Raw genomic sequence first — 12,187 nt, 5'->3', positions numbered from 1 at the left:
GACTCTCAGCTTGACTTTTCTCCTTACGAAGGCCTTTGAGTTCCTGGTCAGCTTCTTGTAGAGATTGTTTGTGCTGAGCATTTGCCCTCTTCAAAGCCCCTATTTCAGCCCTTTGTGCGCGGCTAGCGGCTGCAGGGTCATTCAGTTGAAGTTCTAGATCAACTACTCTATCCTCTAACACTTTATTATGGTGGTAGTAAAGATGGAGTGTTTGATTTAATACCATGGATTCAGCATGGGCCTGGGTAGGAAAGGAAGATATTTAGGAAGGACAGAGGGAGATCTATAACAGGAGAGGGGGAAGCTCACCTGGATATATAACTCAGAAAATCTATCCATTCGACCAGGTACTGGCAGATCTGTTGGGACTGAAATGTAGCTAGAGGGGGGGTGAATAGCTTGTCGCGCGCTTCGTGTTCTTCATTGCTTGTTTCTTTGATGGTGTGCAGCGGAAATACAAGAAACAAAAACATACAACGCTAACACTTAAGGATTTACTTGGTATCCACCTCACAAGAGGTGACTAATCCAAGGATCCATACACGCACGCACCCTCCACTAATAAAACACTCCTTTTCGATAACTACCGAAGGCGGAGAATCCCTACAAGACTCTCAATACAAGAAGAAAGAAAAGGGCAGTAAAGAATAAGCAAAAGCTTACAAGAAGTGCAGTAAAAGCCCTAACCCTAACTTCTCTTCTTCGCCTCTTGACTTGGACAAGACTTCCAAGAATCTTCAAGATCTAGCATGGAGAGCTCTGTGGAGAAGCTGTGGAGTCTCCTGTGAAGATCGGAGCTGTATGTGTAAAAGTTCTACCGAAGGAATCGCATGCCAACAGCTTTATCCAGCGCCAACGGTCTGATCCCGATCGATTAGATTGCTCCCAATCGATCGAGGAGGCTTTGGATCGATCGGCTGATCGATCCAGAGCGCCTCTGTGCTCTCGAGAATTGCTTGGATCTATCGGTGGATCGATCCAGGGCTTATCGCGCAGAATTGCGACTCCCAATCGATCCACTGATCGATTGGGGGCTCTGGATCGATCGTTCTGTGCGATCGAGCACTTGTCCCAATCGATCCACTGATCGATTAGGAGGAGGCTTGTCGCGAAGACTTGCCCGATCGATCGGCCGATCGATTGGGCATGAGCCAATCGATCGGCTGATCGATCCAACTCATGATTTCTCCCTAAAATCAAGTCTAAAGCCTCCTAAACCAACATCTGGTCAACCATGACCTGTTGGTTCATCGTGCCTAGCATCTGGTCACCCTTGACCTGCTAGGACTCCCTCACCAAGTGTCTGGTCAATCCCTTTGACCCACTTGAACTTCCACCAGATGTCTGGTCAACCTTTACCCATCTGGATTTCCTCGTGCCAAGTATCCGGTCAATCCCTTTGACCTACTTGGACTTCCCAACACCATATGTCCGATCATCCTTGATCCATCTGGATTTGCCTTGCCTGGCTTCACTCACCAGGACTTCCCTTCTGCCTAGCTACACTCACTAGGACTTCATGTCTGCCTGGCTTCACTCACCAGGACTTGCCTTCTGCCTAACTTCCCAGTTAGGACTTTCACCTGGCTTCACTCACCAGGATTTTCCCGTCAAGTATCCAGTCAACCTTGACCTACTTGACTCTCCTTCACACATGAACAATTGCACCTGCAATCTTCATGTATTGACTACATGTATTGTCAAACATGTATTGTCAACATGTATTGTCAAACCATCAAAACATAAATATTAAGACTCGAGCTTGACCCAATTTAAGCTCAGTCAAACTAGGTCAACCTTGACCTGGAGAATATTGCACCAACAATCTCCCAATAATCTCCCTCTTTTTGATTTTTGACAAGACCTTCTTTAAGTTAGGCTAATCCCATAGCCTAAACCTCCTTCATGCCACTAGGTAATGAAGGCATAAGTTAAACCCTTCATTCTCCTCCTAAGAGGGCAAACTCCCTCTTAGATAATGAAGTCCTAACTTAAACCCTTCATTTCTCCCCCTATTGGCACACATCAAAATAAACTCTCCCCCTGAAGAGTTACTCAATGTTGTTCACAACTTCACTCGTTGTGATCAACCTGATAATGAAAGTCCCATACCTTTCATTTTCCTGTAACCCTATATTCTTCCCCAATGTAGACAAATGTCCATCCTTGAGCATTTTTAACTTAAACAATGAACATATCCACTCTCCATTGTAAACAAATGCTCAACCTTGAGCATATTTACTAAAGAAGGTTAATCACCTTCCAAGGTGTATGAAAAATAATTTTCATGTCCTTAAAGAGTAACTCCCCCTAAAGACATGGTCGTGAACTTCTATCATTGCACCAACAATGACTTGGAATTCCTAAACCTTTAGGAAACCCAAATTTAGAAGTTTAAGGTTCAAAAATTCAATATTGAAACCAAACCTCAACCTAAACTTTAATTTAGTCTTCCTCAACCAATCCATCCTTGTTTTCAACATAAAAACACCCTTTTTATGTATACAAATGTATTTTGAGGCGTTAGGAATGGTTTCCTAGACTAAACTTGGTTTGGAATGCTGAAATCAGGCTTTCCCAACCAAAATCTGTAGGACCGTGATCGTTCGATAGAGGGCGGGGGGGGGTGAATATCGATTCGAAAACTCGAGTGTAAAAGTACGCAGCGGAAAAGTAAATGAACACAATTGATTTTACTTCGTTCGGAGCCTGTGACGACTCCTACTCGAAGGCCCGTACTCCGTGAGTACTTTCGTTGGGCAATCACTATCAATTCGAATATTACAGAGTTAAGTACAAGAATTGACAGATAAAGAAAATACCGACAATAGAATTAAAACAAAACCAGCACTGAGTCGGAGAGTTTTTCCTGGCGTCGCAAGAGCACAGAGTAGCAAATCTTGGATTCTAAGTTCATATTGAAGCTCTACCCTTGCCCCTTCTTTTATATGAAGCTCAGAGCGCCCCGGATCCCTTCCAAGCGCCCTGGTGAGACGTGGCAGGTCCAACCAGTGAGCTCCACGTGGCGACACGCAATCGGGATAAAACTTGCCTCCCGGGCGCCCCGATCCCTTCCGGGCGCCCGGACCTCTGGGCGCCCGGACCACGTTTCTCCAGAACAGGTCCTTCTCCTGCAAGACAAGGTTAGTCCGAGGCAAGTATAATAAATTTCCTGCAAAACAAAGTGTTAACACAGTTCATGAGTTTGACATGAAAAAGTATGACTTAGATTCCGTCTTTCCGAGACCGAAATCTAGTCACGATCTCGACTTAGATATCCGAAATGGATCTAAGCCGGATCGACGCCTATTGTTCCCTTCCCGGGAACACGTCCTCACAGTCACTCCCTTCCAGTGACTTACCTTTACTCACCTGCCAGACGTCCGGTCAGCCCTTCGACCCGTCTGGACTTCTCGCCAGCTATCCGGTCAGCCCATCGACCTAGCTGGACTTCTCGCCAAGCATCCGGTCAGCCCGTCGACCGCTTGGACTTCTCGCCAGCTATCCGGTCAGCCCGTCGACCTAGCTGGGCTTCGTGCCAGACATCCGGTCAGCCCGTCGACCTGTCTGGACTTCTCCTGCACACTCGATCAGAGTGTTAGACAACAACAGACTAACTTAACCTGATTTGTCATTCATCAAAACCTGGGTTAAATCGTTAGTGCTAACCACACCAACAATCTCCCCCTTTTTGATGGAATGACAACCTGGTTAAGTTAGTGAAAACATACCAAAGAAAAAACAAGCATTTAAAGGGTTTTTAAGTTAGTTTGTATTTTCAACTCTGGTTTAGCTAATTTAACCACCTAACCCTCCCCATTTGGCATTCATCAAAAATAAGCATTGATTAAATAAGCATAGATTTTTTGAAATGTCAAGATAAGTAGAAAAAGAATTGCAAGATAATCTGGGGGAGTTTAAACTTTTGAAAAACTTGTTTAAAGCATTAGCTTTTAGATTTTAGAAAAATAGCTAAGTCTAAATAAACAAAATCTTAAACACAAGTGTATAAGTTCTAAATTTCAAGACCAAATTTTAAAATTTCAAAACTAGTTTCAATTTTGAAATGCTTTTCAAATAAGTTTTTGAAACTCAATTTTGAAACTTAAGTTTGTAACTAAGTTTGTAAAAGATTCAATTAAGAAAAATGATTTTGAGAAACTTAGGTTTTGAAAAACTCTAATTTCCACAATTTTCAAAGCAATTTTTGAAAACTAAAATTTAACTTTCAAATTGTCAAAATTAAATAAAATCAAATTTTGAGAACTAGATTTTTAAATTCAATTTTCAAAACTAAGTTAAATCTAATTTTCAAAATCAATTTTCAATAAAAGGTAAAACCCAATTTTTTAAAACCAACTTAGTTTTATAAGAGTTAGTTTTCAAAAATAGGTTTAAAAAATTATTAATAAAACATTTTTTTTAAACACAAATTTTAAAATAAAGGGAAAATTTTAATTAATTCTCCCCCTAAACCTAATATAAAATGTTGAAAATATTTGCTAAAAATATTCAAACTAGAATTTTTTTATTTATTTTTTTAAATGAGGTAGGATTTTCTAGAGAGATTTTAAAGAGAAGATTAAAAAATAACACTTAAGGAGATAATTAAAAAATAAACCTCCCCCTGAATTTGATACTCCTTTAATTTATTAATCCTCCTTATTTATTACTCCCCCTTAATATAAAATTTTACAACCGTAACATATTTTCGTACCTAAGTGTTTTAGGCGATTGTATAATTATCTTTATAAAATTGTTCATTTAAATTTGACTAACCGTAATTAATGTTAGATTCAGTTGAAATAAATTAACCTTTAGTGTAATGTTAAGTAAGATAAGTTGTTATTAATTCAATAATTGATCAATATTAATAATTTATTGATTAAATTTTGCTATAATCTAAATTTTGTATTAATTGATGAAGGTGTTAGTTATAATTTAACTTTTCATTTACTTCCTTTTAAGTTGGATTAACTTAGTTTAAAGTTGGTCGTAATTTGAAGTTAAACTCGTTATTAAACAAGGTTAAGTAAGGTTCAATTTACGTCAAACTTTAATTATGTTTTAATAAAAATAATTAATATTTTAAAGGTTGATTAAAAAAATGACTTAGAGTAATTTTAATATTTTTAATAAGGTTAAACTTAGGTTCTAATCAAATCAAGCTTAGTTCTCAAATAAGGTTAGATTTAAAGAATTAGTTATTTACTTATTAATTACTTGATTAAGTTTATTTTTAAAGTTAATTTAATTTTAAAGTAATTTTTAAAGTTAATTTAACATTTAACATAAATTAATCGTAGTTCTTGTTAGTTATTTAATTCGAAGTTTACTTTAATTAATTTAATTCAGAATTTAATTAATTAATTTAGTTCGAAATTTAATTTAATTAACTTAATTTGAAATTTAATTTAATTAATTTAATTCGAAATTTAATTTAATTAATTCGAAATTTAATTTAATTAACTTAATTCAAAATTTAATTTAATTAATTCAAAATTTAATTTAATTAATTTGATTCGAAATTTAGTTTTGATCCTTAGTCATCTCACCCGATCTAAGTTTTCAATCAGGGAATCTTATAATTTTGTGAGATGAATTAAATTTAATTATAGAGTTTGGTTTAACTTGTGTTAGATTCAGGTTTAGCTTTGGTCTGAACAAATAGGCATTCTTCGGATAAACTTCTAAGCTTGGTGAGTCACTTGGACATCATTAGAAGTAACCAACCTTTCGAGATTTTCCGAATAGTATCCACGGAGCTTAGTACTAAACCTTGGTCTAACTAGTTAGGATCCATTTAAGGGTAGCTTCGGTCAATTCCACTTGGCCAAATGCACCAGATCGAAGCCATATCTTTCTAGGCATGCGATGCCCAAGCTTCCCTAACGTACTATCATCAAAAAACTTCACCAGTACCAGGATTTAAGTTAGACGTGGTCTCTTTTTAACTAATCCTAATCACCTTGCCAGGTCAGTTTGTTTGGGTTACCCTGTCGGGTAATTTAGTTTTGGAGGTGCCAACTATTCTGGAGTCTCCCCCTGAATCATTGGTCTTTAATTTAAGATTTTTGTATAATTAGAGTTGGTTTTAGTTAAGTTTTAATGTTTAATTTGTAATTTAAATTTAAGTTTTTAATTTTGAATTAATTAAATTGGTCAAATTATCTTTCTTTAAGAGAGTGTATTTAATATTTGAATGTTCTTTCAATTTCAATTTTATTGGGTTAATTGAATTATCTTTCTTTAATAGCTTATTTTTAAAGTTTAAGTTTTTATTTATTTTTAAATTTGAATTAACTAAACTGTTTGAATTATATTTTCTTAACGGTTTATCTTTTAGTTTTTTATTAATTGTTAATTTTGAAATTTCTAGATTATTTTTGTTTAATATGTTATCTTTAACATTTAATTTTAAGTTTGTTAAATTCCGTTTTGATTTTATCAAAGTGTTTGATTTTATCCTTATATTTCCTTTGCCTTTTAAATTGATATGGTTAATTGAATTTATTGGATTAGTTTTATCTTTAAAGTTTAATTTTTTATTAATTAAATTATCTTGGTTTTGGATAGCATTTTCTAGACTGATTTTATCTTGATTATTAAATATTTTATCAAGGTATTTATTGATTTTATCCATTTTCTCATTTTTATCATTTAAATTCAAATTTATTTTAATGTTTGACTTATTTATGTCTAAATGCTCACCTAGTTTTAAATTTTCTGAATTGATTAAATTATTTGAATTGATTTGGTCATTGTTCTGTTTGACCAAGTCAAGGTTGATGCCAAATTGATCAGAGTCTTGATTGACTTGATCAGAGTCTAAATTATTTTGTGATTTTGAATCTAAATCATTTAAATCTAGATTATCATGCACCATACTTGGACTAATTTCATACCTATCATCATGCTGATTATTTAAACTACTATTAGCAGGGGTATTTTGGTAAATATTACTAACCTTGAGCGCAACCCCTAATTCAGTAGGCTTCTCCATTGGATTTGACTCGAGTCCATATTTGACTTTAACTTGATCTTCTAGCTCCATCGGCGTCTCATGAAGCTTGATCAACTGGGTCCACAGCTCATATGCATTCTTGTACTTTTCTAATCTGCATAAAATATTGTTAGGTAAAACATTACAAATAATGTCACTTACCTTTTTGTTTAGTTCCGAGTTTTGAGAAGGTTTCCTCAAGATTAACATATAATCGATGTCTACGCTTCCTAAGAAGCATTTCATTAATCGTTTCCAGTAGTTGAAGTCTTCATGATCGTATGGTGGTGGTTCGTGGGGGTTCCGTCCTTCTTGAAGAGTCATTATTCTTGCACACAAAGAAATAAAAAAAAATCCCAAGACTTGGTCTTAGATTAGCAGTGCTGAAAAAAAATAATATTTCACTATTTTCGGAAAAAAATAATAAAATATTATTAAAATATTAATAAAATATTTGAAAAAATATTATTTCAAAATTTTGAAAATGTAATATTTTTTAAATACTAAACAATGGTGAAAAGATGGCGATGTATTTTTCAAAAACCGTTTTGGAGGGAAAAAACGAAAGACGTATTGTCATGTCCTTAAAGAGTAACTCCCCCTAAAGACATGGTCGTGATTGGTGGTTGCACCAAATCAGAGCGATACCTGCTCTGATACCACTTGTAGGACCGTGATCATTCGATAGAGGGGGGGGGGGGGGGGGGAATATTGATTTGAAAACTCGAGTGTAAAAGTACGCAGCGGAAAAGTAAATGAACATAATTGATTTTACTTCGTTCGGAGCCTGTGACGGCTCCTACTCGAAGGCCCGTACTCCGTGAGTACTTTCGTTGGGCAATTACTATCAATTCGAATATTACAGAGTTAAGTACAAGAATTGACAGATAAATAAAATACCGACAATAGAATTAAAACAAAACAAGCATTGAGTCGGAGAGCTTTTCGTGGCGTCGCAAGAGCACAGAGCAGCAAATCTTGGATTCTAAGTTCATATTGAAGCTCTACCCTTGCCCCTTCTTTTATATGAAGCTCAGGGCGCCCCGGATCCCTTCCAGGCGCCCTGGTGAGACGTGGTGTTGGAGTGTATACTGAAAGCCTAAGCTTTGTAAACATTCATTATGAATAAAGAATCACATTTGGTCTAATTATCTACATTTTTTTGTAGTTGTTCATTTAATTTATATTGTAGATAACATAGTATGTGGTGTCACATACAGAAGATGATGTTATCAGTATCTTATAAATTATAAACAGTAGCTCACGACCAGAATGGAAAGGAACAAACCATTAGAAGGTCATAGTGTAATTAGGTATTAGTTTATCTTGACTATATAATTACACTAGTACACTCAGAGTGTATTGAGTAGGACCATTTGAGGTCGTTCCTTTTATACTGACTTTATAAAGGAACAAAGACCTCAGTTATTATGGAAGTGTGTGCTCTTAATCCTAATATAATAACAAGCACACATATTTGATATTTATTTCTTTAATTTATCAATGGGTGAGATTTAGTTCGTTGAATCAATAAACCCGATAAGTTGGGAAATGGTATTACTTATAGTGTGTGTTGTTGATTATAGAAGGAAACTGTGTCCTAGAGATACTAGGTTGATAATGTCCTCAAGAGGAGCTCATAAAGATTGTCATGTTAAACCCTGCAGGTGGACTTAGTCCGACATGATAATAAGGTTGAGTGGTACTACTCTTGGACTTAGATATTAATTAAATGAGTTGTCATTAACTCACTTAATTAGTGGACATTCGATATCTTAAACACAGGAGACTAACACACTCATAATAAGAAGGAGCCCAAAATGTAATTTGGGATTGGTGCGGTAGTTCAATGATAGTTCTCTAGTGGAATGAATTATCATTGATAAAATTAAGTTGTGTTCGGGACATGGGATGCTTAATTTTATCGGAGACCAAAACCAATTCCTCCTCTCGGTCCCTATCGTAGCCTCTTATTTATAGAGTATTATACCCACATATACCCACCTTCTATACCCACCTAAAGGGGCCGGCCAAGCTAGCTTGGGAACCAAGCTAGGGCCTAAGCTTGTTTAAGGTGGCCGGCCCTAGCTTGAACCCAAGCTAGTAGGGCCGACCATAATTAATTAAAAAGAAAATTTAATTTTAATGTTTATTATTATGTGGAAGATTTAATTTAAAAGAGAATTAAAATTAAAATATCTCTCTTGTAAAGATTTACAAATGATTAAAGAAAGAGATTAGATCTCTTTCCTTATTTGTAGATTGGAGAGATGTTTTATTTTCTCTTTAAAATTATTCACATGTTAATAAAATTAAAATTATAGATATTTCCTTTTATTAACCATGAATAGATTTTAAAGAGAAATTTTATTTTTTAAAATTTCCGGAAACAAATAAGGAAAGTTTTAATTGTTGATTGAAACTTGTCCAATTTGCTTCCTATTGATTTGGCCGGCCATCATTGTTTAATTGGGGAAATATTATTTTATTTTTCTCAATTAAATCATGTCAAGGAAATTAAGGAAAATTTATTGTAATTAAATTTCCTAATTTACCTAGGCCAAGGAATATAAAAGAAGGGGTGAGGGTGCCTTCACAAGACACAACATCTATTATTCCTCTCCCTCTTTTGTTCCTTGGTGTGGCCGGCCATCATCTCCTTCTCTTCCTCTTGTGGTGGCCGAACCTCTCCCTCTCCCTTGGAGTTCTTGTGGTGGCCAGATACTACTCGGAGAAGAAGAAGAAGAAGGAGAGAAAGCTAGCATCTCTTGGAGCTTGGTTAGTATTTTGGTTTTTCTCCTTGGTAAAGCTTTTCTTTTGTGGCCGAACCTTGCTTGGAGGAGAAGAAGGTGGTTGGTGGTTTCTCATCTTGGAAGATCGTTGTCCACACAACGTCCGAGGTTAGAAGAGGAATACGGTAGAAGATCAAGAGGTTTTTTCTACAAGGTATAACTAGTAATTTCTATTTCCGCATCATGCTAGTTAGTTATGGAAATAATACCAAATACAAGAGGCTTACGTTCTAGTATTTCGAATATGTTTTTCAAGTTGTGTTCTTTTGTTTCTTTCTTTTCCTTGTGATTTGATTGTTCTCTTTGGTTAACCTAAAGTTATTTTAGGAAATTAAATATTAGCTTTCTATTAAAGGTTTTGTCTAGTCGGTGGTGGTTGCTCCCATATCCAAGAAGGTCATGTGCCTCGCCACGTCCGAGATCGGGAACCTTTTATGGAAATTAATATTTAATGGAATTAATAACTTAAGGAGACTTGGGTCGAACGTGTTAAGTTCCGAAGATCCAAGTCAAAACCTAAAAGAACAAATAGATTAAGTTTTGGATCAAACGTGTTAAGTTCCGCAGGCGATCCAAAATTTAATTTAAAAGAACACATGGTAGCTAGGAAAAGGTTCAGACCTTTGTACAAAATTTTTGTACAGTGGAACCTATAGGTTTTCCGAGTAGCAACCAACAATTGGTATCAGAGCTAGGGTTTTGCCTCTGTGTATTTGGTATTTAGTTTTAATTATGCACATGTCATACATAATTTAGGCAGGATAATAGTAGGATGTGCTAACTTTGTGGATGCAGGATCCAACTATTATGGCTTTTAGTTAATTATGTGTGTGATTGGACCCTTGGACATGTCAAGGGCAATTTATATGTGTGTGCATGATTGTATTAAAATACAGCAGGAGCTGTATTTAGTTTTATTAGGATTTTATTTTTGATCTAGATACATGTACATTCCTTTTATGGAATATAGGATCAAAAATGTAAAATTCTATTTATGTCGCGGATCGAATCTTGCAAAGCGTGGAACCTTCTAAGGACCAGAGGCGCAGCGGAACTAGGAGCAAGATGGATGCGACAGCTAGACCGGTGGCCAAATATGGCAGCAGCTTGGGATGACAACACACGGAGGACAATTAGAGATAAAAGCCATAATAGTTGAAAATTAAATTTTCTATTTATTGCTTTTATATTGTGCTGTGTGTGCATGTTAGTTTACAAGTTTAAGTAGGCTAGCATAGTTAAAATTCCTCATTTATAAATAACTAAGTGGGAGAGGGATTTTTAAATAAATCCCATGGTCTCCATTACTGGTTTGTAAGTGATGCAAACAAGCTGCGCGTTGGCTCTGAGTGCCTTCCTCCATAACGGATGAGCTTGTTTGCGGATCACTAGAACAGACTTCCATTTTTGGATGACTATAGGAAGTTAATTAAGAGCGTGTGATCTTCCCCAACGGAAGGGGCATAATCTTATTAATGGACTTAGTGTCAAGTAATGGTATACACTTAGACACATCTAATAGTATCCTCCCTAACGAAGTCACTGCTATTATTTGTGTGACCAAATGATACCAACTATTAATTTTATTTGTCAAAAAGTTAGGTTGACAAGATAATAAAATTAATGGCTTAAAACCCTCCTTTTACAAATGTTGAATTTGTATACGTCCACACTAACGTGGCATACAAAATTCACGGTGTTATGAGGTGTTGGTTAATTTAAAATAGTATTGTTTGAGGAATCAATATTATTCTAAATTTAGAGTTTTGACCAAAAGTTATTTGTGATTCTTAGGATGTCTTTCAACCCATTGTCCATCATACTTCAACAGAATAGACTTACTGGACCAAACTACATAGATTGGAAAAGAAACCTGGACATTGTTCTTACTGAAAGCTATAAATATGTATTGACCGAACGGTGTCCTGATGCACCTATCGGTGAATCTACCCAAGAGGAGATTGAATATCATAGGAAATGGGTAAAAGCAGATGAGATGGCGCGGTGTTACATTTGGCTTCAATGTCAAATGTATTGCAACATCAGCATCAAGATTTACCAACGACCTATGATATTATGAACAATCTCAAGGAACTCTTTGGTCATCAAGATAGGGCTTCTAGGCAAGAAGCCATGAGAAAGATAATGACCCACCATGCAAGAGGGTACTCTGTAAGGGATCATATCCTAAAGATGATGGCTTATCCGAACGAGATACGATCCTTGGAGGAGAAATTGATGGGAAACCCGGATCGATATGATCCTCCAAACGCTACCTAGAAGTTTTAGCCCGAACTATAATATGAATAAGAGGGTTTATTCATTAGCGGAACTACTGAAACAAGCAGCAGAAGGATTATTTCGTCACAATGCTCAAATTCACTATCTTGAA

The sequence above is a fragment of the Zingiber officinale genome, chromosome 10B, assembly GCF_018446385.1.
Source record: "Zingiber officinale cultivar Zhangliang chromosome 10B, Zo_v1.1, whole genome shotgun sequence".
In the NCBI taxonomy this organism is placed as follows: Eukaryota; Viridiplantae; Streptophyta; class Magnoliopsida; order Zingiberales; family Zingiberaceae; genus Zingiber; species Zingiber officinale.
This window is presented reverse-complemented; position numbering follows the sequence as displayed.